Source organism: Hyperolius riggenbachi, chromosome 3 (genome assembly GCF_040937935.1).
Source record: "Hyperolius riggenbachi isolate aHypRig1 chromosome 3, aHypRig1.pri, whole genome shotgun sequence".
NCBI classification, from domain to species: domain Eukaryota; kingdom Metazoa; phylum Chordata; class Amphibia; order Anura; family Hyperoliidae; genus Hyperolius; species Hyperolius riggenbachi.
Window position 1 is genome coordinate 285,795,213 of NC_090648.1, and position 26,942 is coordinate 285,822,154.

The following is a 26,942-nucleotide window of genomic DNA, read 5'->3' on the forward strand; positions in this document are numbered from 1 at the left end:
TCCAGTGGCCCATTCTTTGTATGAAAACCAGCTGTTTGGATACTCCAGGTGGCTGTTGTACTTCCACAGATATGCAGTGCCAGCAAGGTCTGCTTCTGTGTTCACTGCTTGTACCCATCCATTCTCCACTGACGTTAAAGTGAGGGGAATATGAAGGCTGCCATCTTTATTCCCTATCAAATCATGCCAGTTGTCTGTTGGACATGATGATCTTTTGATTTCTGTTAGATGCTTACCTGGAACAAGAATGCAGCCAGTTGATTCAGAACACCTGATCTGCATACAGCAAGTATAGAGGTAGAGCTTCAGCACAATAGAATGACTAGTAGCATTGTTTGAAAGTGAAGCCAACAATGGCCTCTTTCATATTTCTTTCATGTCATGTTTGCATTAGTTAAATGCTCAGCTGTGCTCAGAATCCAGTGTTTAGTGCAAGGGTGGTTGGAGAGTGTCTGCATGCCAGACCACCATCGAATGTGTGTAATGTGCTTGGAGAGATTCAAATTTTCATTAAGTATTGTAGGAGATTCTTTTTGTAAAGCTACCACTAAAGGCACAGGAAAATGTCAGTTTATTGACTTCAGTTTTTGGCATTTTAAGTCAGTGTCATAGCCTCTAGTTCACAATCTCATTAGTGCCACCTGGTGTTCATTATGTGCAGTGCCCTGTAGTCTATTTTATCCTTACTACAGAGCAGTTCAAGACCCTTCCTGAAATAATAATACTTGCTAGTCAGACCTAGTTCTTCAAACAAACTTATATTTTCATTTGTAATATTTAACATTTTCTGATTAAAAACATTAATTGTTGTAAGGTTTTATATAAATTTGCCAAGGTACTATAAACAGTAATATACAGACATGGTTGAATAATACAGAGGTGAAGTCGTTAAACATATACAGAATGTGACAATGAATAAATCGCAGGGTCTGACAAAACATACACCAATTGCAAAGGTCTAGGACACCTGCTAAGATCCCACATGCTCAATTTGGCCTGCATTAACATGTATAATAGTATATAATGTATAATATATACCATAATATACAGGTATAATATGATACTCCTGGATCTTGAACGTTCTATAGTACCTGTTCCTGGACCAATGCAACCTTATTTCTACTACTTTAAAAAGTGGTGAGTCAAGTTTTAGTTGAATTGAATTTCTTTTTTGTTTATTTGATCTAGAGCCTAGGTTCTCAACATGTGGTACGCGTACCCCAGGGGGTACTTCTGATAGGTCCAGGGGGTACTCGGGCTTGATATACTTAACCAAGAATAACAAATTTAGAGATTTAGAAAATTATAATTCTTATTTAAACAACACCAAATTAGTATTTTAGCTAATTAAAAGCAATAATAAATGCTTGCACATTGTTTAGAACCAATTATCATGTACTACGATTAAATATATATTTGTCAAGGGGTACTTGTGATCATGTTTACTAAGCTAGGGGGTACTCGATGAGTACAGGGATTTAAAAGGGGTACACACTAATAAAATGTTGAGAAACACTGATCTAGAGGGTTTGTTTTTTTATTCAGCTTCAGCAAGGTTGAAACTGTACTAAAGCTCATTGATGCGTTGAGTTCGTACTTTTTATGTGCAGCCATACTAATATGACCTTTCATGATGGTTTTCAGTGTCTCCCAAAAAACATAAGAGTTCAAAGAGCCTTCATTCACATCAATAAATTCCTGTATACTGGATTGTACCTAAGCAAATATCTCAGAATCATTCCCCAGTGAAAAGATTGTTGTCTAAGAAGTGATATGCATGATATCATCACAGGGCTATGATCAGACCAGCTTACCGTAACAATTTTGGATGAGGTCACAGAGGATAAGTGACGATAGAGAGAGTACATAGAGGACAACGAGCCACAAATATATGATCTATCTAAAAGTCTACTGTGAATTGGAGTAAAAATGTAATCTTTGGTGAAAGAATTACGTTCTCACCTATTATCAATTAGGGCATGACTTGTGAAAATATTAGCTATTTTTTCTGATTGAGTATTAATAGGTGTATTATCATGCTGTTCAATTTGGGTAAAGAGGCACCTAGGTATGGATAAAATGGAGTTAAAAGCAATACTAAAATCGAAAAGGGGTGAGGCGGCTGACCTCAATAGAGAGTCTTTTTTTTTTTTTTTTTTAAATAAAAGGACCACTGTCAAGGCACCCCACCACTGCACATTATTATGCTGTGATTGATTCAATTAAAAAGTTGTATCTAGTCGAGGATACAACATCCCATTTGTATCACCTCCTATAATAAGTCTACCCTCAGCATGGCATTTAATGACTTGCATTAGATGTGAAATACGTGTTCTTGAAATCTATTAGGTGCATACTATGCTACAATAGTTATCATAGTGGCAAATACTGAACCCTTCAGAAGTAAATACAGTATCTGCCAGTAGGATCCACAATTTGAGAGGAACAAATAAAAGGTATAGTATGCCTGAAAGCAATCACAACACTTCTAAACGTATCTGTAGCACAAGCTTTAAACCATAAGGGCTCGTTTCCAGGCAGGGCAGAGCCCAGTGGCTCTGTGTGTCACTCCAGACGGGGGACGTGGCTAGCAATCCCATTCATTATACTGATCGGGGGCTTAACCTCCTTGGCGGTATGAAAAATACCGCCAGGAGGGAGCGCAGCAGTTTTTTTTAAAATTTGTTTTTTTTTTAATCATGTAGCGAGCCGAGGGCTCGCTACATGATAGCCGCTGCTGAGCGGCACCCCCCCCGCCCGCTTCGATCGCCTTCGGCGATCTCCGATCAGGAAATCCCGTTCATAGAACGGGATTTCCTGGAGGGCTTCCCCCGTCGCCATGGCGACGGGGCGGGATGACGTCACCGACGTCACTGACGTCGGGACGTCATTGGGAGTCCCGGGCCACCCCTCGGCGCTGCCTGGCACTGATTGGCCAGGCAGCGCTGGGGTCTGGAGGGGGGGGGGGGCCCGCGCCGCAGCAGATAGCGGCGATCGGGCAGGGGCCGGCGGCGATCAGAGTGCTGGCGCAGCTAGCAAAGTGCTAGCTGCGTCCAGCAAAAAAAAAATTATTAAAATCGGCCCAGCAGGGCCTGAGCGGCACCCTCCGGCGGCTTACCCCGTGTCACACACGGGGTTACCGCCAAGGAGGTTAAGCGCACCGAAATGCAGCAAACCATGTTCCGTTCCGCTGACTCGCCACGCATGAATAGAAACGGCAGACAGTGCAGTCTATGCTATCCCTGCAAACGCGTTTCCATAAGCACACATGAAAGCACGCTTTACGGAAACGAGCCCTAATAGTTTATTGTGAACTTTAGAATTTATAGTGTGGTCAAAGTATATTAGCACTCAGTACAAAAAAACTTTTCCCATGAACTTCTTATTGCTGCTACTGAGTAACTAAGGCTTCCCAGTAATTTAATTGATAGTAGTATAAGACTGATTGCACACATGGGCCCATATGCACTTTTTCTGCTTAGTTTTCCTTTCCTTAGTCGATATTTTCACACCTGGTCATACAATGCCTTTTAAACCACCAGGAAGCAACAAAACACTAAAAATTTTAATAGTACTTTTTCACCAACTTTTAGGTACTTTTTTAATTGTAAGATGCTTAAAAGTTATTTTAAAAATATGAAAATTATCACAAAGGAGATAACTCGAGAGAAAAGGTGAATTGCATTTGCCCATGGTGCGGTGGGATTGTCCTGTGGCAGGAGAGCCTCCTGCAGGATAATCGCACCCCACCATTTATTATATACACCCTGCGGCAGAGTGCACCCACAGGGTAATTTGTTTAGTTCCACCCCATGCTCCCTTGTCCCATGCTGGACAGAAAATATACCACTGGATTTTGAACATTCATGTGTACTGCTACACCAAAAATCTACAGTGGGATGCAAAAGTATTCGCCCCCCTTGAAGTTTTCCACGTTTTGTCACATTACTGCCACAAACATGCATCAATTTTATTGGAATTCCACGTGAAAGACCAATACAAAGTGGTGTACACGTGAGAAGTGGAATGAAGATCATACATCATTCCAAACATTTTTTACAAATAAATTACTGCAAAGTGGGGTGTGCGTAATTATTCAGCCCCCTGAGTCAATACTTTGTAGAACCACCTTTTGCTGCAATTACAGCTGCCAGTCTTTTAGGGTATGTCTCTACCAGCTTTGCACATCTAGAGACTATAATCTTTGCCCATTCTTCTTTGCAAAACAGATCCAGCTCAGTCAGATTAGATGGACAGCGTTTGTGAACAGCAGTTTTCAGATCTTGCCACAGATTCTCGATTGGATTTAGATCTGGACTTTGACTGGGCCATTCTAACACATAGATATGTTTTGTTTTAAACCATTCCATTGTTGCCCTGGCTTTATGTTTAGGGTCATTGTCCTGCTGGAAGGTAAACATCCGCCCCAGTCTCAAGTCTTTTGCAGTCTCTAAGAGGTTTTCTTCCAAGTTTGCCCTGTATTTGGCTCCATCCATCTTCCCATCAACTCTGACCAGCTTCCCTGTCCCTGCTGAAGAGATGCACCCCCCGAGCATGATGCTGCCACCACCATATTTGACAGTGGTGATGGTGTGTTCTGAGTGATGTGCAGTGTTAGTTTTCCACCACACATAGCGTTTTGCATTTTGGCCAAAAAGTTCCATTTTGGTCTCATCTGACCAGAGCACCTTCTTCCACATGTTTGCTGTGTCCCCCACATGGCTTGTGGCAAACTGCAAACAATGCCTTTCTTCTTGCCACTCTTCCATAAAGGCCAACTTTGTACAGTGCACGACTAATAGTTGTCCTATGGACAGAGTCTCCCACCTGAGCTGTAGATCTCTACAGCTCGTCCAAAGTCACCATGGACCTCTTGACTGCATTTCTGATCAGCGCTCTCCTTGTTCGGCCTGTGAGGTTAGGTGGATGGCCTTGTCTTGGTAGGTTTACAGTTGTGCCATACTCCTTCCATTTCTGAATAATCAATTGAACAGTGCTCCGTGGGATGTTCAAGGCTTTGGAAATCTTTTTGTAGCCTAAGCCTGCTTTTAATTTCTCAACAACTTGATCCCTGACCTGTCTTGTGTGTTCTTTGGACTTCACGGTGTTGTTGCTCCCAATATTCTCTTAGACAACCTCTGAGGCCCTCACAGAGCAGCTGTATTTGTACTGACATTAGATTACACACAGGTGCACTCTATTTAGTCATTAGCACTCATCAGGCAATGTCTATGGGCAACTGACTGCACTCAGATCAAAGGGGGCCGAATAATTATGCACACACCACTTTGCAGTTATTTATTTGTAAAAAATGTTTGGAATCATGTATGATTTTCGTTCCACTTCTCATGTGTACACCACTTTGTGTTGGTCTTTCATGTGGAATTCCAATAAAATTGATTCAGGTTTGTGGCAGTAATATGACAAAATGTGGAAAACTTCAAGGGGGCCGAATACTTTTGCAACCCACTGTAAATAGATTGTTGTGGTGCCACTGACTCCAACGCAATTGCGGGCCAAGTGGAACCTCGGATACTGTGGCCAGTCTCAGAGAGATTAATGGCCACTGCGACGTCGGAGCGGCAGGGGATCGTACCGCAATGTGATGCTACAGAATAGTGTGCAAGGGGGCCTACGGATTTTTCAGCGCATACAGAAAAAACAAATGATCTTGCTGTGCTCTCCAATGTCAATGAGGAAATTATATCTCTTTAAATACTTGTGATACCATCTCTACAGTTACACAGTTGACAGTTCCAAGATGCCATCAAAATCCATCTCTCAGGTTTCCCAACCAGTGCTGTTCTGCTAGGCTCTCCTGTAACAATAGTCCTGCAATAAGAAAAAAAAAAGCACATATATTCAGGCACATCGCCTCAAGTTAAGACATTAAATAAGTTATTAAGGAAAGGGAGGTGCTGAAGGGGGTGTGGCCATAAAATTAGCAAAACTCAGTAACCCTTCGAATACTCGCATGCAAATGTTCAAAGAAATGCATTCACAGATTCACTCATCCAGGCACCACTGTTATCCCTACAGCTAAGATTAAAAGCCGGGGTCTTAGTTCATAGAAAAATGCATTCTTTTGCTTAGTCACCTACACTGCGCAGAAGTACCCAGGTAAAGTTTTAATAACAATCCAATGGGCTCATAAAAACTGAATAAAATCAAAACCATCATGTAACACATTCCCTGAACGATCCTATCACTGTGTGCTTTGCATTGTACATACGTGACCATGGCAATGTCAGTCACATCAATTAAAAGCTTTATAAAAATGTCCAACCCCATTTCCGTCCTTACTTCTGGAGATACAGTAATGCAGAGTAACAGCAAGTGGTTCACAAATTAGCGGGATGCCACCAGACGCTCGGAGCAAGGAAGGTGGACATAGCTAAAAAAAAAAAAAGATTGAATTGATGTGCCTGAGAAATCACCATGGTCGCATAAGTGCAATACAAAGCGCACGGCGATAGGATCTTTCAGGGTATGTGTTGCACTATGGTTTTGCCTCTATTGTGTTTTTTTTTCTGAGCCCACTGGAGTGTTATTGAACTTGTCAAAAAGGGAAAAAAAAACCTACCTATATACTCTGTTATATCACCCAAGCGCAAGATTACAGCAATTAATCTGTCTACTTTAAAAAAACATTTTCTCTTAAAGCGGACCTGAAGATTGCTAAAAAAAAAAAAAAATAATAAAAAGAAAGAAAAAGGATTCACTTACCTGGTGCTTCTCCCAGCCCCCCTGCAGCCGTCCTGTCCCGCGCCGGTACTCAAAGATCCTCCGGTCCCCCGCCGCAGCTGTTTCTTCACCGCCGGCTTACAAGTCGAGAAAATCTCTACTGCACCTGTGCAGGACTCTCATGGCGACAGGAGCTCGAACGAGGGGCTGCACAGGCGCAGCGGAGGCAATTGACAAAAGAGAAAGTGAGCTGCAGAGGGGGACCGGAGGATCCTTCCAGGTATGCGTGGGCACAGGACAGCTGCAGGGGGCTGGCAGAAGCGCAAGGGAAGTGAAACTTTTTTTTAATGCAATCTTTAGGTCCTCTTTAAATAATTATTGCACAATCAGGAGAATGTACCGGTGTCTGTTTGAACCTGCAGTCTCTTATTTCTGAAGCTAAGAGGGAGTCGTTTTTTCAGCGATTTCGGGAGCGACTGTGTTTTTCATGCAGAAGTGAGCCCAAGATGCATGCTAACCCAGGATGAATACAGTATGAAGGAAAAAAAAAAAAAAAGTATTTGCCATGGAGCCCAGCTTTGGACACAGGAAAAGGTGTTACAGGTACAGTACATTTATTGCGAGGGTGCAAAATATTTTAATTCATCGTGTATAGAATTGAATCCCGATGTAAGAAACAAGAGGTTCGACTAATGTATGTGTATGTATATATATATATATATATATATATATATATATATATATATATATATATATATATATATATATATATATATATATATATATATATATATATATATATATATATACATATATTAAACTTTCAGTTTTGTTACGGTTCTGCTTGTATGTCATGCAAGTTTGTTATCAGTAAGTTTAAATTGGACACATTTTGGCTCATACTGCATGGATATTAAGTATCAAAGAATCTGCACACTTTTTTTTACTCTTGCAGTTGGAAATACTTTTGAAATGCAAACAAAATTAAAAAGTTGGAAAAACGTCTTCTGATCTGTTAGGAAACACGTCACAAGCTACGTAAGAGGGGCGAATCCAGACACATTTACAGAGATATCATAAGCATGTTGCACCCTTTGGAAAGCATGCTTTAAATATGAAACCTGGTCAGCCATGAAGCTGTAGGAATTAAATTATTTTATTTACGTACAAAAAGTACTCTACAACAGTGAGATACTTGTGGATCTGTGAGTGGATCTGTTAAAGAAAAGCTTCAAAATGCATTGAAGAAAAGATTTCCCCAAGACAAATAAGTTATTGTACTTGAAGAGAACCTGACCTGAGACAAAAGAAATCTCAGCCTTACTTATTTACTAGAGGCTTCCTCCAGCCCCCTTGAGGCAACTCCGTCCCTTGCCGTCTCCCTGTGCTGTGTGCGCTCCCTCATCACGCTCCCAAATAAATATTGCTGTTTAAATAGTTATCAAGTTCAGGGCCAGATTTATGCCAAGGCCTATGGCACCACAGGAGCAAGGGCAGGTGGGCAGCAGGCCAAACTGGTGCAGCATTTGCAAGCTTGCAACTGCTGCAGTGCAGGGAGATTGGGTGAGTGCCTGACTAGAGTGCTCTCCTTCTAGCCCCCTGTGCAGTGACCACCCTGCTCTGTGTGCACGTTGGCATTGTGGTGGGCTGCTATGGACTCTGGCAGCATTGCAGAGTTGCAAGCAGAGGAAGTAGAATAGCAGCCGTCAGTCACTCACATCTCTGCTCGTCTCCAGCGTAGGAGTTTCCTCTTCCCTCTCCATCAGAGAAATGAGTAACAATGATGGCTGCTGCGATGTGGAGGCGAGCTGGCTACTTATAATGAAAGGGGGAGTGGGAAAGGGAGGGAATAAGGGAGTCATCTGGCTACTTATACTGGAGGGGTAGAGGGGTTATCTGGCTACCTATACTGGAGGGGGGTCATAAGGCTACCTATTATAAGGCTAATTTAACCACTTCACCACTGAGGGGTTTTACCCCCTGAGCACCAGAGCAATTTTCATCTTTCAGCGCTCCTTCCATTCATTCGTCTATAACTTTATCATTATTTATCGCAATGAAACGAACTATATCTTGTTTTTTCCGCCACCAATTAGGCTTTCTTTAGGTGGGACATTATGCCAAGAATTATTTTATTCTAAATGTGTTTTAATGGGAAAATAGGAAAAATGTGGGAAAAAAATAATTATTTTTCAGTTTTCGGCCATTATAGTTTTTAAATAATGCATGCTACTGTAATTAAAAACCATGAAATTTATTTGCCCTTTTGTCCCGGTTATAAAACCGTTTAAATTATGTCCCTATCAATGTTTGGCGCCAATATTTTATTTGGAAATAAAGGTGCATTTTTTTCAGTTTTGCGTCCATCCTTAATTACAAGCCCATAGTTTATAAAGTAACAGTGTTGTACCCTCTTGACATAAATATTTAAAAAGTTCAGTCCCTAAGGTAACTATTTATGTATTTTTTTTAATTGTAAATTTTTTAATTTTTTTTTAATTACAAAAAAAAAAAAAAAATGGGGAGTGTGGGAGGTAATGAGTTAATTTTTTGTGTAACACTCATTTATTTCTATGTGAAAAATGCTTAGGGTGTAGTTTTACTATTTGGCCACAAGATAGCAACAGTAACTTTTTGTGTATTGCGACCTGCCCTTCCGGACGCTCGCAGGAAGTAGTAGGAGGCTGTGAGTGTTTGTTTTTTCTCACAATGATCGCGCTGCCCATCGGAGAGCAGCGGATCATTGTGGGGCTTAGATCAACGAACGGGAATGGATTTTCCCGTTCATTGATCTCCGGGCGAGCGGGCGGCGGCGTGTTTACTAGCGGCGGGCGGCGTGTTTACGAGCGGGAGCGCGGCGGGAACTCGGAAAGTACGGATTTCTCCGTCCCTGGGGGTTAAAGGATGGAAAAAGGGACGGAGAAATCCGTACGGGCGGGGGTAAAGTGGTTAAGGTCTAGTATAAGGCTACTTACTGTATATTAGAGGGAGGTGGGGAGAGGTCATCTGGCTACATGTGCTGGGGGGGGGGGAGAGGGGGCATCTTGCTAACCATACTGAAGTGGGGCAGCTGGTGACAGTGGCCTTGTGCAGTAAAAAAATCCAGCCCTGATCATGTTTATTGTTTTAATTTCATGCAAATTGTACAGTTACATCCAGATTTCACATGCAGAGTTCCCAACAACAACAAATGGCGTGACAAGCGTTTGGCGGTGAGGTAGCAACTCAAACATATCTGTGATACCATAGAGGGACCTAATCCCTGATAACTGCTTTCTCACTATGGAGATCTAGTGGGAATGCACTCGGATTATGTCTCTATATTGTATCACAGATATGTTTGAGTTGGCCTAAGGTCTGAGAATGATTATTATATCACTTTGTACGCCTCTGAGGAAGCGGTTCCTCATTGCCAAACGTGTCAGACCATTAGTTGTTTTTTAGAACTCCGCATGTGAAATCTCAATGTTGCTCTACAATTTGCATTAATTGAAGATTATTATAAGAATAAATGTGATACCTATTTAAACAGCAATAATTGTGTTTGCTCCAATAAACCCATTCTCTGAATCATTTGATACATGTTAATTGTGAAAATATGTACACATGAAGGCCAGTTAGCAACAGTCTAAATATATCTGTGACATACTATAAGTGATAAACTGCGCTAAATACCTTCTAAGTTTTACATTTGATATGTGAGATTAACAGAAGTTTTAGGCAGCACTGACATTTGTTATTGTGTTTAATCAGGTTCAAAATCACATGTGATTTTTCATGCAAAACACAAATGGTTCTGTAAATTTTCTGAGCTCCCATTAACTTGCATTGAAACACAAATCACCTTTTGCACACACAAAAAGCAGTCTGAATTTAAAATATGCATACGAACAGAAAAAAAAGTGATGCTATGGAAAAACATATGTGCATCAATCACATTTTCTGAAAATTCGGAATCCTGCCTCAGTCAACAGTTTTTACCACTTATAGCTGCGTTAACAAAGATAATTTTTTGGCGTTGTCAAGCCATCTGTCTCTCAAGCCATCTCTCAGACCTTGGTGCATAGGTCTGAAAGTTGACCAAAACGAGATTTTGAGGAGTATTACAAACATTTGCAGTGATCTGCAGATGGAGAATGCAGCCATGAAATTAAAAGAAGTTTACTCTTTGGAAGGAAATCAATGGTAAACTTGGAAAATGTAATAAAAAGCAAAGAGGTTACCCTGTCAACAAAGGTTCGTATAGTCAAAGCCATGTTTTTTTTCAGTAATGAAGTATGGTTGTGAGAGTTGGATCATAAGGAAGGCTGAGCATCTAAGAATCGATGCCTTCATTGCGGTGCTGGAGAAGACTTTTGAGAGTCCCTTGGACTGCTAGGATACCCAATCAGTCAATCCTTAAAGAATTTAACTCTCACTGTTCACTCTGTTCATTGGAAGGAGCAATGCTAAAGCTGAAATACTTTGGACACACAATGAGAAGGTAGGACTCATTGGTCATTGCCTATGTAGCATTTGCTAAAATCTGGCCTAGAGCATTGGCTGGGAACCCTCTGTCTTAAAGCGGAATATAACCCTGCATTTCAACTTTGCTCTAAAACATTATTTAAAGTATATTATATGCAACCAGCATTTTTTTTTTTACTAGACCAGCATTGGAAGGGTTAGGGCCTGTTCAGACTATGCGCGTTCCTAGACGTTTTCAGGGAACGTGTCTGGGTACCAAAAACGCATAGAAACGGCTCCTAATGCTTTTGAATGGGCTAGTTCACATGTATGCGTATGAGACGCATACGTTTCTCATCCGCATTGCTGCACGCAGTTCTGTGCGTCACGCATAGAAACGGACGCAATGAAAGTCTATGGACGCGTATCAAAAACGCGTACTATTGCGTTTTTAGCGTCCGTTTTCCTCTGCGGTTCCCATAATTCTTTTTTCCCCCTGGGTCACGTGTGTGTGCAAAACGCAATAGAATACGTATTAGAACGCAAGAAAAATGCATGCGTTTTTCAACTTGCGTTTCTTTGATTTTAAACGCATTCTTCATACGCAGATAGTCTGAACAGGCCTTTACACAGTGCTTTAAAGTTCCTGGATATTTCTGCAGACGCATCCGAAGCTGACATAGATACATTTTGTTTACATAAATATATCTAAGTGTTGAATGTGACTCATCTCTCTGACTGAGAAGGAGTTGGAGGACAGTCAAAGAGTGTGTAACATTTCTCAATAGATACATATAACTAAATAGAATGTAACAATCTGAATTTCTGCATATCTCTCCACGGAACTTTAAACCTCTGTGTTTAACCCTTCCAATGCTGGTCTAGTAAAAAAAAAAATGCTTTTTGCATATAATATGCTGTAAATAATGTTTTAGAGCAAAGTTGAAATGCAGGGTTATATTCCGCTTTAAGTAGGATTACACTGGACCCCTCATCTATATGTATAAAAAACAAAGCAAAACAAAACAACAACAAAAAAAACACTTCGATAGTTTGGCTTGGTTTAGAAAAGTCAGTGCGTTCCTCAATAAGTTCTGGGTTTGAAGAATAAGCAGTGGTGTAGCAATAGATGATAGAGGTCCCGACCACACAGGAGTTCCTGGACCAGAGTGGCCCAACGGAGGCCCTGCTTCAAAACCTGCATTAATTCTTTGCTGGTAATGATCACCTCTATGTGTGCTACAACTCAATAACAAACTGTTCCCCCTTCCCTGCTTAAAAGGACACCCGAGGTGATGTGTATGTATAGTGCCAAACACACAAATAACAATAACATTTGTAAAGTGCTTTTCTCCCATAGGACTCAAAGCACATAGTTGTGTCTCAGATCAATGCAGGGTTGCAGGCTGGACTGTGTTACAGAGGAGATAGCCAGGTGTTCATAAATGCCAGACTGAAGAGGTGGGTTTTCAGTTTAGACTTAAATGTTTCCAGGGATGGTGCTATCCTGATTGCGTGTGGCAGGGAGTTCCAAAGTGTAGGGGCAGCATGACAACTAGGCTGTGTTTTCTTTTTACTTTTTCTGCCTGAAATAGTAAAAAAAGAAAATCAGGTATGCAAATGACAGTTTTCTGTCCGAGTCGGGAGAGGGTCGGACTATAGTGTAACACTCACTGATAAAGACTTACAGCCATAAAACATGTAACACTTTCCTGGCAGAAAACGGATTCTGAGAGCAGAAAAGAGATAAAAAAGGGGCAATAGCTCATAGATTTTAGCTCTGGCATACTTCAATGAATGTGTCATTGAGAAGAGGCCATGAAACAGGAAAAAAAACCAAAAAACCAAAAAAACTTAAAAATTAGATTGAAATATAAAACAAAACTGTGGGTGTCAGGATAATCTGGTCAATGACTATAGGTCAGGCTGTATGCCCATATGACTAACCTATAGTCCAGCCGTAACACCTGCACAAACTCCTACCTAAGACAGAACTACAGTAGCCCTGCAGGTAGATGTAGCATACAGACTGACAGATAGTAATACACCAAACAAACCAGTAGTTATTATACAAGGCACAGTATTCACAAGTAGTATAGTCACCTGAGGCCTGAAGGCTGAGGCAGTCCAGATGATAGTCAGGTGACTGCAGGATAGTGAGGCAGTTCAAACACTTTACAGGTAGCGTGGTCAGTTTCTAGCCAATGTCGATCCAGGCGGCAATCAGACAAATCCAGGTACAAAGCAAAGTCGGCAACAGGTAATCCAATCAAAGGCGAAGTCAGGAACAAGCGGTGGTCGGCAACAGGGATCAATTTAGAGTAAAGCTGGGTCAGGATACAGGCAAAGTTGGCAACAAGATCAATCAGCGTGTGAGCACAGTCTCAGCAACAAGCCACAGTATAAGCTATCACGGAAAAGTCTGGGGGCACTCACCATGCTTAAATACAAGGACTAACCAATAGAAACCAAACAGAACTAAAATCAACCAATAGAAGCTCAGCGTGTCAGCTGGTCAACTGACACGCAGACAGACACATGGCTACTGTTTACATCGGCGGAGCTCGCACTGAAAACGCATCCTCGGCCTGCCAGCCTGCGCAGCGTGTGAGTCAGCAGCAGGGCCGGCAGTATTATGTGAGTAAGCGGCAGGGCTGGCAGGGACAAGGACATTCCTTACAGTGGGATAGCTAAAAAGAGTCATTTTTAGGAGAAGGCGGATAGATACAATTGTTTATCTCATATTTTTTTTCCCACCTCGGATGTCCTTTAAACCTGCCTGACACTACAACTGTTCTTGGCAGGTTTTGGTGCTACATATCAATCGTTATGTATAGTGTTTGAGAAAAGTATTAGGCCCTGTTCAGATTGTCAGCGTTTGTAGAACGCGTATAAATTCAAATAAACGCAAGTTGAAAAACGAATGCGTTTTTCTTGTGTTCGAATGCATTTTCTATTGCGTTTTGCACACACACGTGACCAGGGGAAAAAAAAAAAATATGGGAACCGCAGAGGGAAACGTACACTAAAAACGCAATAGTACGCGTTTTTGATACGCGTCCATAGACTTTCATTGCGTCCGTTTCTGTGCGTGACGCCCCGAACTGCATGCAACAATGCAGATGAGAAACGTATGTGTCTCATACGCATACATGTGAACGAGGCCATTGGAAAGCATTGATAGGCGTTTCTATGCGTATATTGTACCCGTTCCCTCAAAATGGCTGGGAACGCACATAGTCTGAACAGGGCCTAAGGGTTTTTCTCTCCATTTTTTGTATTATGGTAAATGTCAGAATATAACCCAACATCAACCCACTCCCTGACACACACCCATTTACACTCTCTTTTGGTCTATTTTCACTTTTCTCCTCTTCTTTTTTTTACATTATCTGTATTTGCCTGTTTAAAAAACATTAAGAACATTTTTAGTCTCATATTCTTTTTCTTATTTTTGATTTAAAGTAGTTCAATTTTAAGTCTTAAGTGTACACAGCAGCCATGTCAGTGTGATGCAACATCTGGTTTATTCAGCTCCCAGAGAGAAGTTATAGCCTTTTGAACTTTTCAGAATCCTATCCTGTTATCACAATTGTTCGTTCATTCAGATACAAGTGTTTTGGCTTTTAATTACTTTTCAGAAGAGCTGACACTGCAATTTGACTGTGATTATACTTCTCTGACAGCACAGATAAAGCACTGGCTTATTATCCCTTATAATTAAAAAAAAATAATAAAAAAAGGAAACACAGACAAATTCTAAGAAGAATAGGTACTTTATCTACTGTACTCATGTTTCACCCATACTGGCCTCAATTCACGGAGCATTATCAAACGTTTATCAAACACTTTTTCAAACGTTTGATAATTTACATGGGTAAAATCGTAAAATCTCATTTTAAATTCACTAATGTGTTATATATTTATCGAATGTTTTACCAATAAAACGTTCAACAAATATATAACACCTTAGTGAGATTTTACCCATGAGGTAAATTATCAAACGTTTGATAAAGTGTTTGATAATGCTCCGTGAATTGAGGCCTATGTCACGTGACAGTTCAGTTATGCTTTAAATAAAATGGTTAAATTAAAAGAAATGTAGTAAGCTCTTGCATACTGTGGAGGTTATTTGTGCCTGGCAAGAAGAAAGCTTTGTATGTGATAAAACGAATGGCATCCTAGACTGTGTTTTGATGGTTATTAATCATGTCCTTCAAAACCAGTACGGTTTCAGCAAACATATCACAACATCATCCTTACACAGCCTGGAATAGGAAAATGCTCATTTCTTATGCTAACATTAGAGTATCATCATTATGACAGTAAGAACACGCCTGGCTGGAGTATTGTATTGTGTATACAGTCACAAAACTATAATCTCCAGCAGAAACATACTTTGTAAAAGAATTGTGTTTTTCCATACACAATCTTACAAATCCTTCTCGGCAAAAAAATACCACGTTGCTTGTATCACACCCAATCAATGTGCTCTATTCCCAGCTCAAGCTATTTATATGTACACATATAATCCCAACAATTTTCACTGGCAGTAAAGGCCGTGACTTCCCAGAGAAGAAGTAAATTTGACAAAGCCATGTGCAATAATATGAAAGTAAAGACATAATAAAGTCGCCTGTTAACCGCAGATTAATGTAAAATCCATACTAGTCTTGTCAAATAACATATGCATAAATGCATTACTATTATTAATAATGATTTATTTAGTGCTATAATTTCCTGTGGCACAATGAAAGGTCCAGACGGGTGGGTAATATACATTGTGTAAATACATAAGCATGCTAAAGACAAGTACAGTTCATTCAGCTGTGGCAAACATACACAAGGATGCACAGGGAAAGCGCCTGCTATTTATAAGTGTACAATGTAGAAAATGTGTTAATATTTTGGTACTTTCATGTAGTTGTGTAAACTGAACTATACATAAACAGTCAATACTTTAAAGGGAGTCAGAAGGAAAAACAAAACTAAAAGATACTCACCTAAGGAAAGGGCGGGCTTTGGGTCCTATAAAGCTTTCCCGGTCTCCTCAGTTGGGCTGGCTTCGGGGGATGTTCCATACTGTGCACGCGCGAGTGCCATCTCTCATATGCATGAGCAATACAGAGCCGCTGGTCTTCGGGGGCCAGACAATGGTTCTTTAGATGCAACATGTATCATCTTCCCTGCAAAAGCCTTTGTTATTTGAATAAAGTATTTAAAATAAACTCATCATATTGCCTGTTATGGTTATAAAATAATTTAACAATATATAACAATGACCGTCTGTAGCAGATACTTTTTTATTATGGATGATCACAGCAAGGATGTAGATGTTCTATATGTTTTGATAAGCCAGTCACTGAGAATATTTAACTGACCCGTAAGATGTATTTTTTTTAGGTGTGGACGACACATCCGTAAAACTTACGCATATCCCTATCTCCTGTTTAGTGACGTTACTGCTCATCTGACACACATTAGATTAAACTAAAACATGTGTAAAGCTTGTACTTCAGCATCATGTTTCCCGAGTTATGATTTCCTTCAGGCTTTTAAGCACTTCAGTATCAAGGACCACTGCCAATACATATCAGTAGTTCTTGTGTTTGTGTCCACATTAAAGGGGAACTTCAGCCTAAACAAACAGACTGTCATTAAGTTACATTAGTTATGTTAATTACAATAGATTGGTAATATAATTTTTTACCCACCCGGTTTTAAAAGAACAGGCAAATGTTTGTGATTCATGGGGGCTGCCATCTTTGTCATGGGGGCAGCCATCTTTTTGGTTGAAAGGAGGTGATAAGGAGCAGGAGACACAGTTCCAACTGTCCTGTGTCCTGATCACCTCTCCCAGCTGCATGTGCTAGGCTTTAAATGTCAAATTCAAAATGTAAAAAAAAAAAAAAATTGCACCAAAACAGCAGAACGAGAACAGCAACATCAGAAATCCCATCATGCTTTGCACAGCATCAGGGGAAAAAAGCCCGGGCAGTTTTCTTCTGTGCAGCTAAAAATGAGGCTTGTATAAGACAAACAAAGTTCTGATGCTGTGAAACTGTTAAAGAAACACCAGGCCTTTTCAGTGCTGCTGAGTAGATTTTTAGTCTGGAGGTTCACTTTAAGATATAGGGATTGATTTATGGAGACTGCAGAACAGTGGAGAACACCGAAGGACAGAATTTATCCAATAAACATGAACAAAAGAAACAAAGAAATGTTAATAAGCGGCAAATGTCTGCAGCTAGAGGTATATCTACTGGGGGAATAGCTTTGGCAGATACAGGTGGGCCAAAGCTAGAAAAGATCCCCTGACTTATTATCCCTCTCTAGTACTGCCTGGTAACTTTCAATGAGTCATGCAGCGCAGCACAAGGGAGCAGCTTTTTGTAAAACCTACAAGGCAGAGGTGGAAGTAAAAACTTCACTATACACAAGACAAGGATCTATAAAATAAAACCTGCTTCCCTTTGCTGCTCTGCGTGAGGGAGAGGGAGGCATGGTTATACTGGGGACATGGTTATGCGGAGATCATTGCTATACTGTAGGGTATGGTAACAAGAGGGAAGGAAGAGGGAGGGACATGGCTATAATGAGGAACAGGTATGGACCAAGATGACAGACTGTGGACTGGACTGACAGGTTTGACTGTCAGGGAAGACTATGGACTGGACTGTTGCAACGAGTGACAGGACAGACTGTGGATCAGACTGCTGGAGCTGTCTACATGACTACATGGCTGTAAAGTCAGAGTCCAGGAACCAAAGACATTTTTGGGTACCTGTAGATGGATTCGGGAAAAAAAATGCAGCAACTTCAACTCCTAAGGCCCCATTCACACTTGAAAGCGCAAAATGCGGGAGTGATTTTTCGGCAAAAAAAAGAATCACTGACCACTGCGGCGATTTTTCCGCGATCGCGTTTAGCGCTTCTATAGCACTGAAACGTGATCGGCAGGAAATCGCCTGAAAATGGTGCAGGCTAATCGTTTGTGTTAATCACCGGCGATTAACGCAAATCGCCCAAGTAAGAACGGGCCCATAGAGTTTTAAAGCACTAGTGCTTTACAAAGCGCTAGAGCGGTTTGCCGAAATCGCCGGCAAAACGCTCTAGTGTGAATGGGGCCTTATAGATTTAAACTGTAATTAAAAGAGAAAATATGATAAAATGTTCTATTTCTCAGAAAATAGTCATCAGAAATAATTTATATATACACAGTAATAACAGTGCTGAGACCAGTGTTTCTTAACTTTTTATTGGTATGTACCCCTTTTAACCCTGTACTCACCAAGTACCCCCTAGCATAGTAAACATTATCACAAGTACCCCTTTAATCGTAGTACAGTACATGATAATTGGTTCTAAACAATTTCCAAGCATTTACTATTGCTTTTAATTAGCTAAAAACACTAATTTGGTGTTTAAATACGATTTATCATTTTCTAAAACTCGAAATTTGTTATTCTTGGTTAAGTACCGGTATATCAAGCCAGAGTACCCCCTGGAACCATCAGAAGTACCCCCCAAGGATACGCGTACCACACGTTGAGAACCTAGGACTTTGATCACAAAAATGAAATGAACCAATCAAAAAAAGTTATTTGTGCTGCTGCAATAAAGCAGTCACCATATTTCTAAAATCAGATATCCATATCTGATTGAGATTGTATATCTGATATGTACACAGGAATCTTTTATATATAATAAATAACATCTCTGCTGTAAGAATAAAGCCCGACGATTATTGTGTCAGTATTAAGGATGGTCAATGAGATGCAAATAATTCTGCGTTGCTGCAGATTTATGCAAATTGTATGCAAAATTACTGTAATTGCCGCGGTATAAGATGCTCCAGGAATACAAGACACACCTAGGTTTGGAGGCCAAAAACCAGAGAAAAAAAAAATTACTTAAAGTGAACCTCCAGACTAAAAATTGACTCAGCAGCACTGAAAAGGCCTGGTGTTTCTTTAACAGTTTCACAGCATCAGAACTTTGTTTCTCTTATACAAGACTCATTCTTAGCTGCACAGAAGAAAACTGCCCGGGCATTTTTCCCCTGATGCTGTGCAAAGCATGATGGGATTTCTGATGTTGTTGCTCTCGTTCTGCTGTTTTGGTGCAAATTTTTTTCTTACATTTTGAATTTGACATTTGAAGTCTAGTGCATGCAGCTGGGAGGAGTAATCAGGACACAGGACAGTTGGAACTGTGTCTCCTGCTCCCTGTCATCTCCTTTCAACCAAAAAGATGGCTGCCCCCATGACAAAGATGGCAGCCCCCATGAATCACAAACATTTGTCTGTTCTTTTAAAACAGGGTGAGTAAGAGATTATATTACCTATCTATTCTAATTAACATAACTAATGTAACTTAATGACAGTATGTTTGTTTAGGCTGAAGTTCCCCTTTAACCTGGTGCGTCCATATTCCAGGAGCATCTTGTAGATGTTCTCCCCAATTGGTAATTGGTGTCACCCTGTGTCCCCCATGAGTCCACCTGTGTCCCCAGTATTTCCCCTTCTGTCCCCATGTGTGTCCCCTTCTTTCCACTTTTGTTCCCAGTGTGTCTCCTTCTCTCCCCAGAGTGCCCCTACGCCCGTTTGGTCCACTCCTGCCCCTCCGTGTAATCAGTGTAGCACAGTGAGTGCCACTCCCTCTCCACTTTCCCCACTAGTGTGCGCGCTCACCCCCCTTGTGTCTCCCCCCCCCCCCAGTGTAGTTAGCAGGTCAGTGGCTGTTAATTACCTAATCCAGCAGATTGACACCACTGGGGGAGCTGCGAGAGAGCAGAGTTTACTACTATAGCAAAGTTTACTATAACGAGTTTATACTGTATATGAAAAAGCACAAAAAAAATTGAAAGTTGGCATAAGCTACAAAAGGACACTGGAAAGTTCTTATACACTACGCAAAACACTGCAAAGCTGGAAAACACCACAGGGGGCACTGGAAAGCTGATATTACAGTGAGTTGCAAAAGTATTCGACCCCCTTGAAGTTTTGCACATTTTGTCACATTACTGCAACAAACATGCATCAATTTTATTGGAATTCCACGTGAAAGACCAATACAAAGTGGTGTACATGTGAGAAGTGGATCGAAAATCATACATCATTCCAAACATTTTTTTACAAATAAATAACTGCAAAGTGGGGTGTGCGTAATTATTCGGCCCCCTGAGTCAATACTTTGTAGAACCACCTTTTGCTGCAATTACAGCTGCCAGTCTTTTAGGGTATGTCTCTACCAGCTTTGCACATCTAGAGACTGAAATCCTTGCCCATTCTTCTTTGCAAAACAGCTCCAGCTCAGTCAGATTAGATGGACAGCGTTTGTGAACAGCAGTTTTCAGATCTTGCCACAGATTCTCGGTTGGATTTAGATCTGGACTTTGACTGGGCCATTCTAACACATAGATATGTTTTGTTTTAAACCATTCTATTGTTGCCCTGACTTTATGTTTAGGGTCATTGTCCTGCTGGAAGGTGAACCTCCGCCCCAGTCTCAAGTCTTTTGCAGTCTCCAAGAGGTTTTCTTCCAAGTTTGCCCTGTATTTTGCTCCATCCATCTTCCCATCAACTCTGACCAGCTTCCCTGTCCCTGCTGAAGAGCTGCACCCCCCAAGCATGATGCTGCCACCACCATATTTGACAGTGGGGATGGTGTGGCGTGAGTGATGTGCAGTGTTAGTTTTCCTCCACACAGTGTTTTGCATTTTGGCCGAAAAGTTCCATTTTGGTCTCATCTAACCAGAGCACCTTCTTCCACATGGTTGCTGTGTCCCCCACATGGCTTGTGGCAAACTGCAAACGGGACTTCTTATGCTTTCTGTTAACAATGCCTTTCTTCTTGCCACTCTTCCATAAAGGCCAACTTTGTACAGTGCATGACTAATAGTTGTCCTATGGACAGAGTCTCCCACCTGTGCTGTAGATCTCTGCAGCTCGTCCAGAGTCACCATGGGCCTCTTGACTGCATTTCTGATCAGCACTCTCCTTGTTCGGCCTGTGAGTTTAGGTGGATGGCCTTGTCTTGGTAGGTTTACAGTTGTGCCATACTCCTGCCATTTCTGAATAATCGCTTGAACAGTGCTCCGTGAAATGTTCAAGGCTTTGGAAATCTTTTGTAGCCTAAGCCTGCTTTAAATTTCTCAATAACTTGATCCCTGACCTGTCTTGTGTGTTTTTTGGACTTCATGGTGTTGTTGCTCCCAATATTCACGTAGGCCCAGTGCACACCGAGCGGTTTTTGGAGCGATCCGCCGGCCGCATCCGCCTGTAAAAACACTTGGCTAATGTATTGCAACGGGATGGTGCACACCGGCGGTTTGAGGTTTTTGCCCAGCCGCAAACGTGCCTCCTGCTGCACGTTTGCGGTTTTCTGAAGCGAGCGTTTCGTCCTTAATGTAAAGTATAGGAAAAACGCAAACCACTCTGAAAAACGCTACTTCAGAGCGGTTTGCCAGGCGTTTGTTACAGAAGCTGTTTAGTAACAGCTTTTACTGTAACAATGTGTGTAATCTGCTACACAAAAACGCACCCAAAACCGCTAGGTATGTTTAGAAAACCTCTCTAAACATGCCTAGAATCGCTCTGAAATCAGCTCCCAAAACCGCTAGCATATTGCGGATCTGCTAGCGGTTTTGGTGTGCACTGGGCCTTAGACAACCTCTGAGGCCCTCACAGAGCAGTTGTATTTGTACTGACATTAGATTACACACAGGTGCACTCTAGTTATTAGCACTCATCAGGCAATGTCTATAGGCAACTGACTGCACTCAGATCAAAGGGGGCCGAATAATTATGCACACACCACTTTGCAGTTATTTATTTCTAAAAAAAATGTTTGGAATCATGTATGATTTTCGTTCCACTTCTCATGTGTACACCACTTTGTGTTGGTCTTTCATGTGGAATTCCAATAAAATTGATTCAGGTTTGTGGCAGTAATATGACAAAATGTGGAAAACTTCAAGGGGGCCGAATACTTTTGCAACCCACTGTATAAAGTTACACTATATATAAAGTTATCACTGAAGGCTCTGTTGGGATCATCATTACTGGATGTTATTGGAAACATATTTGTGAACTTTTGTGTACTTTTTGGATTATTAACTACCTGCGGACCGAGCGAGTACGAATCTACGTCGGGCAGGGGGCGCTGCGGTTCTGACCGGACGTAAGCTCTACGTCCCACTGACCGCGTGCCCCCGTCGCTCGGTCCGCTCTGCCCCCGCCGCAATGTTGCCGCCTCTATGACGGCAGGGCACTGTGAGGCGGGCAGGAGCCGTTTTCATTGGCTCCTGGCCCTGTCATTCATGTAAGCCGTACCCATTGGCTTACATGGAATGACAGGGTCAGGAGCCAATGAAAGCGGCTCCTGACCGGCGCACAGCGCTCTGCCGTCATAGCGACGGCAGAGAGAGCAGCCTGCGGCGGGGACAGAGCGGCGTGTCCGGCGGGAGCGATGGTAACTTGCGGCGATTCGTCGGGAAGCGGCGGTTTGCTGGACCAGCACCCTCTGGTCCTTAAGGGGGCAGAGGGTGCTGGTCCCGAAAGGGTTAAAGTCAAAGAAAACATTTTTGGTTTCCCTAATTTCTTGTTCTACCTTATATAGTTGTAATCTTTTGATGTCATTACTGGTGTAGTGGAGCACCTCGAAGGAGATACATTTTTATATTTAATCTCCCAACATTTTTTAAATGAGATCATTCATGTATGTGTATGTTCTGGAAGGATCTGTGTGTGTGAGAATGTGTGCCAGCAGCCAACATTGCGCTTTGCTATAAAAACATCCTTGCTGGTTGATGGCGCCATGCCAGGCACATCCCCATGTGCACATGTGGTATTTTGGGTCCTGTGCAACAATCATGCTTTAACAAAAAAAAAAAATTCTCATTGGTACATGGTGGACCAATGAGAATCCTTGCTGTTGCTAGGTGGGATTCCTGTTGATTTTTTACAATCCAACAGGAAGCCCCATGCTTCTGCCAAGCTCTGATCGGTTTCAGGGTGAGCATTATGCAGTACAGTGGATAGGTGTTGATGCAAACACAGCGGATTCAGAGTCCCACCAATTCGCACCATCAGCTGCATTCGTGGTGCAGAGTGAACCGAGAATAACTACATGTAGTTCTCTACTAAGAAAAATGTGAGACGTTACAGGCGCACGTTAGTGCAGCCTGTAACGCACCCCACCGCACAGCAATGAAAAATCAATTGGCTGTTCACAGTGCCCATGTTGCGTTACTCAGTAACGCTGCACGCTCGTTTGAAGTGCAGCATACTGTGCGTTCTAGCGGCTTAAGCCGTGTTACACTTTATGCACATGCTCAGGATGTTTTTTTTTTTATTTCAGGGGCGAAGAGGAGGCGAGACCACGTGATGCGGAGAATTCCGCTCACGTGGTCTCCGCAGCGCCTCCAACAGAGCAGGCGCACCAAGAGCTGCTTGTACCTCGGCTCTTGGTAGTGTCCTGCTCCAACACCACCAGGCGTTGCGTTAGGGGCACGTTATGTGCCCTATAATATCCCCTAAATCTTCAAGATCCACACCATCAACATAGTATCTTATTAAATGTATAAAATTAAAAACATGCTAAAATAGCGTGGGTCAAAGATGACGCACCGGCGTTTCGTACTTCCACAGTCCTTTCTCAAATCTTCATGGACCCACACTATGTTGATGGTGCGGATCTTGAAGATTTACTACGTATTGCTTGTGACTCCAAAGTGGATCCCTGCACATCATTCCATTACATTGGTGCAAGAACAAATCTGACTTTCTATAATATCCCCTAAACGCAACGTCTTGGTGAGAAAGCAGCCTAAAAGTATCTCTATATATAATTTCCAAGTGTCCCGGCGTCCGTTCCTGTGTCAGTGCTTTTTTGCACTGCGCATGTGCAGGGACAGACACAGAGACACTGCGGAGAGCCAGAGGATGGGGCCAGAAGGGGCGGGCACGCGCATGCACACGCCGGATTAGTGAAAGACCTAGCCTGTTTTTAAACGGGCTAAGGTTAATAGTGTAACATAAAAGGCATGTCTTCACTGCCAAAGCTTAGGAAATTTAAAGCTACTGTATATTAAAATGGTATTTCATTTTGGAAACAAAAACAAAGCTCGTTGCTGGAAAGCGGACACTCTACCTTATTGCTCCCCCCCCCCTCTCAGCCTCCCATTGCCGACATGAGGACCCTTTTCAACAGGCGACTGAAGTGTGCCCTCAATGAGCAGTTACAAAGCAGCAGCAAGCGGTTTCTGAGAGTTTGACAGTCTTTTCACTGCCTATCAACTGCTCATGGAAAAAGGCCCTGAATGCGCCGTCATGTCATCTGTATAATAAGATTTACTGAAGCTCCATATCAGCCGGGTTCCACCATGTAGTCTCACCACCTTGAAGAGAAAGTCCTCTATCTTTTCTATTCTGACATACTATCCCATGGCTTGAGTACATGTAGAGGGTGCAGATAGGAACAAAGAACACTGATCAGGCCCCATGTAATCTTAAGCCCCTTTCAGACGGGCAGCTGAACTGTGCGTTTGCTGAGCAGTTCAGCCTCGCCTCTGCCGCCCGCCAGTCCAATTTAGGCCTCTTTTCCACAAACTGTTTACAGGCAGTGAAATGCCTTTCAAACTCTCACAACTGCTTGCTGCTGCCTGGTAACTGCTCGCTGCTGCCTGGCAACTGCTCGCTGAGCACACAGCTCAACAGTTCGTGGAAAAGAGGCCTTAAAGAAAACCTGAACTGAAGATTAAAAGTCAAAATAAGCATACACAAGTCATACTTACCTTCCATGTAGTCTACTCCTCAGTGTCTTTCTCCTGTCCCGCATCCTGTTTGTTCACTGTGATCAAGGGAATTTTCCGTCCTCCATTTTGAAAATGGCCATTACCCATAACCGCTTTCTGGTCAGCACACAGTTAAACTGTAACATCGCCCACTTGAGCCATAGGGAAACATGGACATTACCTGGTGCATCAGTTTTCCTCTCAGCTATAACTGACAGCAACTGATATTTTACTGACAGCAACTGATCTATTTCAAATCTGACAAAATATTGTCAGAACTGGAAGGGATCATTGTCAGAAGAAAATGGTGAGCTTCTGAGAGGAACTGATGGCAAGGTAACTGTGTAATGTTCGTTTGAAGTTACCTCGTGTGTTTATTTTAAATATTTTTACTCAGTACAGGTTCTCTTTAAATGCAGCCGAATAGCAGCGGTTGTAACACCACACCTATCAAGCGTTGACATGTGGTGGAGTTAAGCCTCTTTTCCACGGACTGTTGATAGGCAGTGAAATGCCTCTCAAACTCTCACAACTGCTTGCTGCTGCCTGGTAACTGCTCTCTGCTGCCTGGTAACTGGAGTACATTTGAAATCGGCGTCGGTAGACTTGGGCGCAGGATACAGCGGTATATAGCTGATCCTGCTTTTGCACAAGTCCGGGCCGATTTAATTACTATTCCCCCTCCAGGCCGACATGGATAGTGGGGGAATGAAATAATTCAGCTTCCAGCTATTGCTGGAGGCCGAATTATTATGTTTTTAAACAACTTCGGCTCCGTCTTCTGACGGAGCCGACGTTACTCACTGAGCGATTCAATAGGAATGATTCCTATTGAAGTCTATGGAGGCGCCGGCTGCGCCCAAATCTAGCAGCGCTGAAAAGCACTGCTTTGTGGTAACTGGGCACACAGCTCAACAGTCCATGGAAAAGAGGCCTTACTGGGCTAACAAGCGCCTGGAGGAGCAGGAGTGCAGTGTACAAGCGGTGACTTCACCGTGACAAGCGTCAGCTGCCCTTGTGAAAGGGCCCTTTTCCACAGTTGACTGAACTGCGCGCTCAGTGAGCACTTACCAAGTGGCAGCAAGCAGTTGTGCGATTTTGAGTCTTTTTACTGCCTATAAACTGCTCGTGGAAAAGGGCCCTAAGGCCTCTTGTCCCCAAACATTTGAACTGTGTGCTCAGCAAGCAGTTGCCAGGCAGCAGTGAGCAGTTACCAGGCAGCAGCGAGCTGTTGTGAGTTTGAGAGGCATTTCACTGCCTATCAACAGTCCATGGAAAAGAGGCCTAACTCTTTACCGCCAAATGCTAGGTTCATAGTAAGAGTGTTATCCACTTGTTGCATCCAGTGAAGCATAGTCAATGAAAAGTATGCTTCTCAGCACGCTCGCATTTTGCGATCAGGTAGTGGATGCAATGCGTTATGATCCTGTGCTTTGTCATACTGTAAAGATGCTGCTGCACTGTGGATGTTGCTATAGGTGCATTACAGTGCAGCAAGCTGCATTATAAAGCAGCTATTATGCTGTAGCGCAACACACCACAGTGAATGTAACCTAATGGTAGGATGTGTGACGCAAGAACCATTGATTTAAAACATTAGCAGGCATCTTTTGCTTATTTTTTAAAGGATTGTCTGATTAAAACTGCAATGAAAGTGAGACCTGTGATATGCTGAGGCCATATAGCTTGTCCATATAAGTTTGAACTAAAAACTTAACTCTGACATAGGAGAAACACGTTGTTTATAGTATACCTTCCCAAAAAATATAATTTCAAAATGTCACATAACACACATCTTGAAAATATTTTGCAGTAAAGTAGATGATTACTAGATAGTAAAACAACCAGCTTTCATAGTTATTTAGGTAAAAAAAAGACATACGTCCATCGAGTTCAACCAGAGCTCGAATCAGTAAACTTCTGACAAAACATCTCCATCACCTCTATCCACAGCTCACACCAAACATGACCACTGCATGCTGACTGCTGGGGAGCGGAGTGGCCGTCACGTGTC

General features: G+C 42.2%; 1 long non-coding RNA gene across 1 annotated transcript; it reads right to left on the bottom strand.

Moving 5' to 3' along the window:
• Nucleotides 1-5,633: 5,633 nt before the first annotated feature.
• Nucleotides 5,634-26,894, bottom strand: LOC137561419 (uncharacterized). Its single transcript, XR_011030005.1, has 3 exons — nt 26,811-26,894; nt 16,134-16,316; nt 5,634-5,832 (listed from the first exon to the last, which is right to left on the bottom strand). It is a non-coding gene; the product is annotated as an uncharacterized lncRNA (long non-coding RNA).
• Between the last annotated feature and the right edge of the window lie 48 nt (nt 26,895-26,942).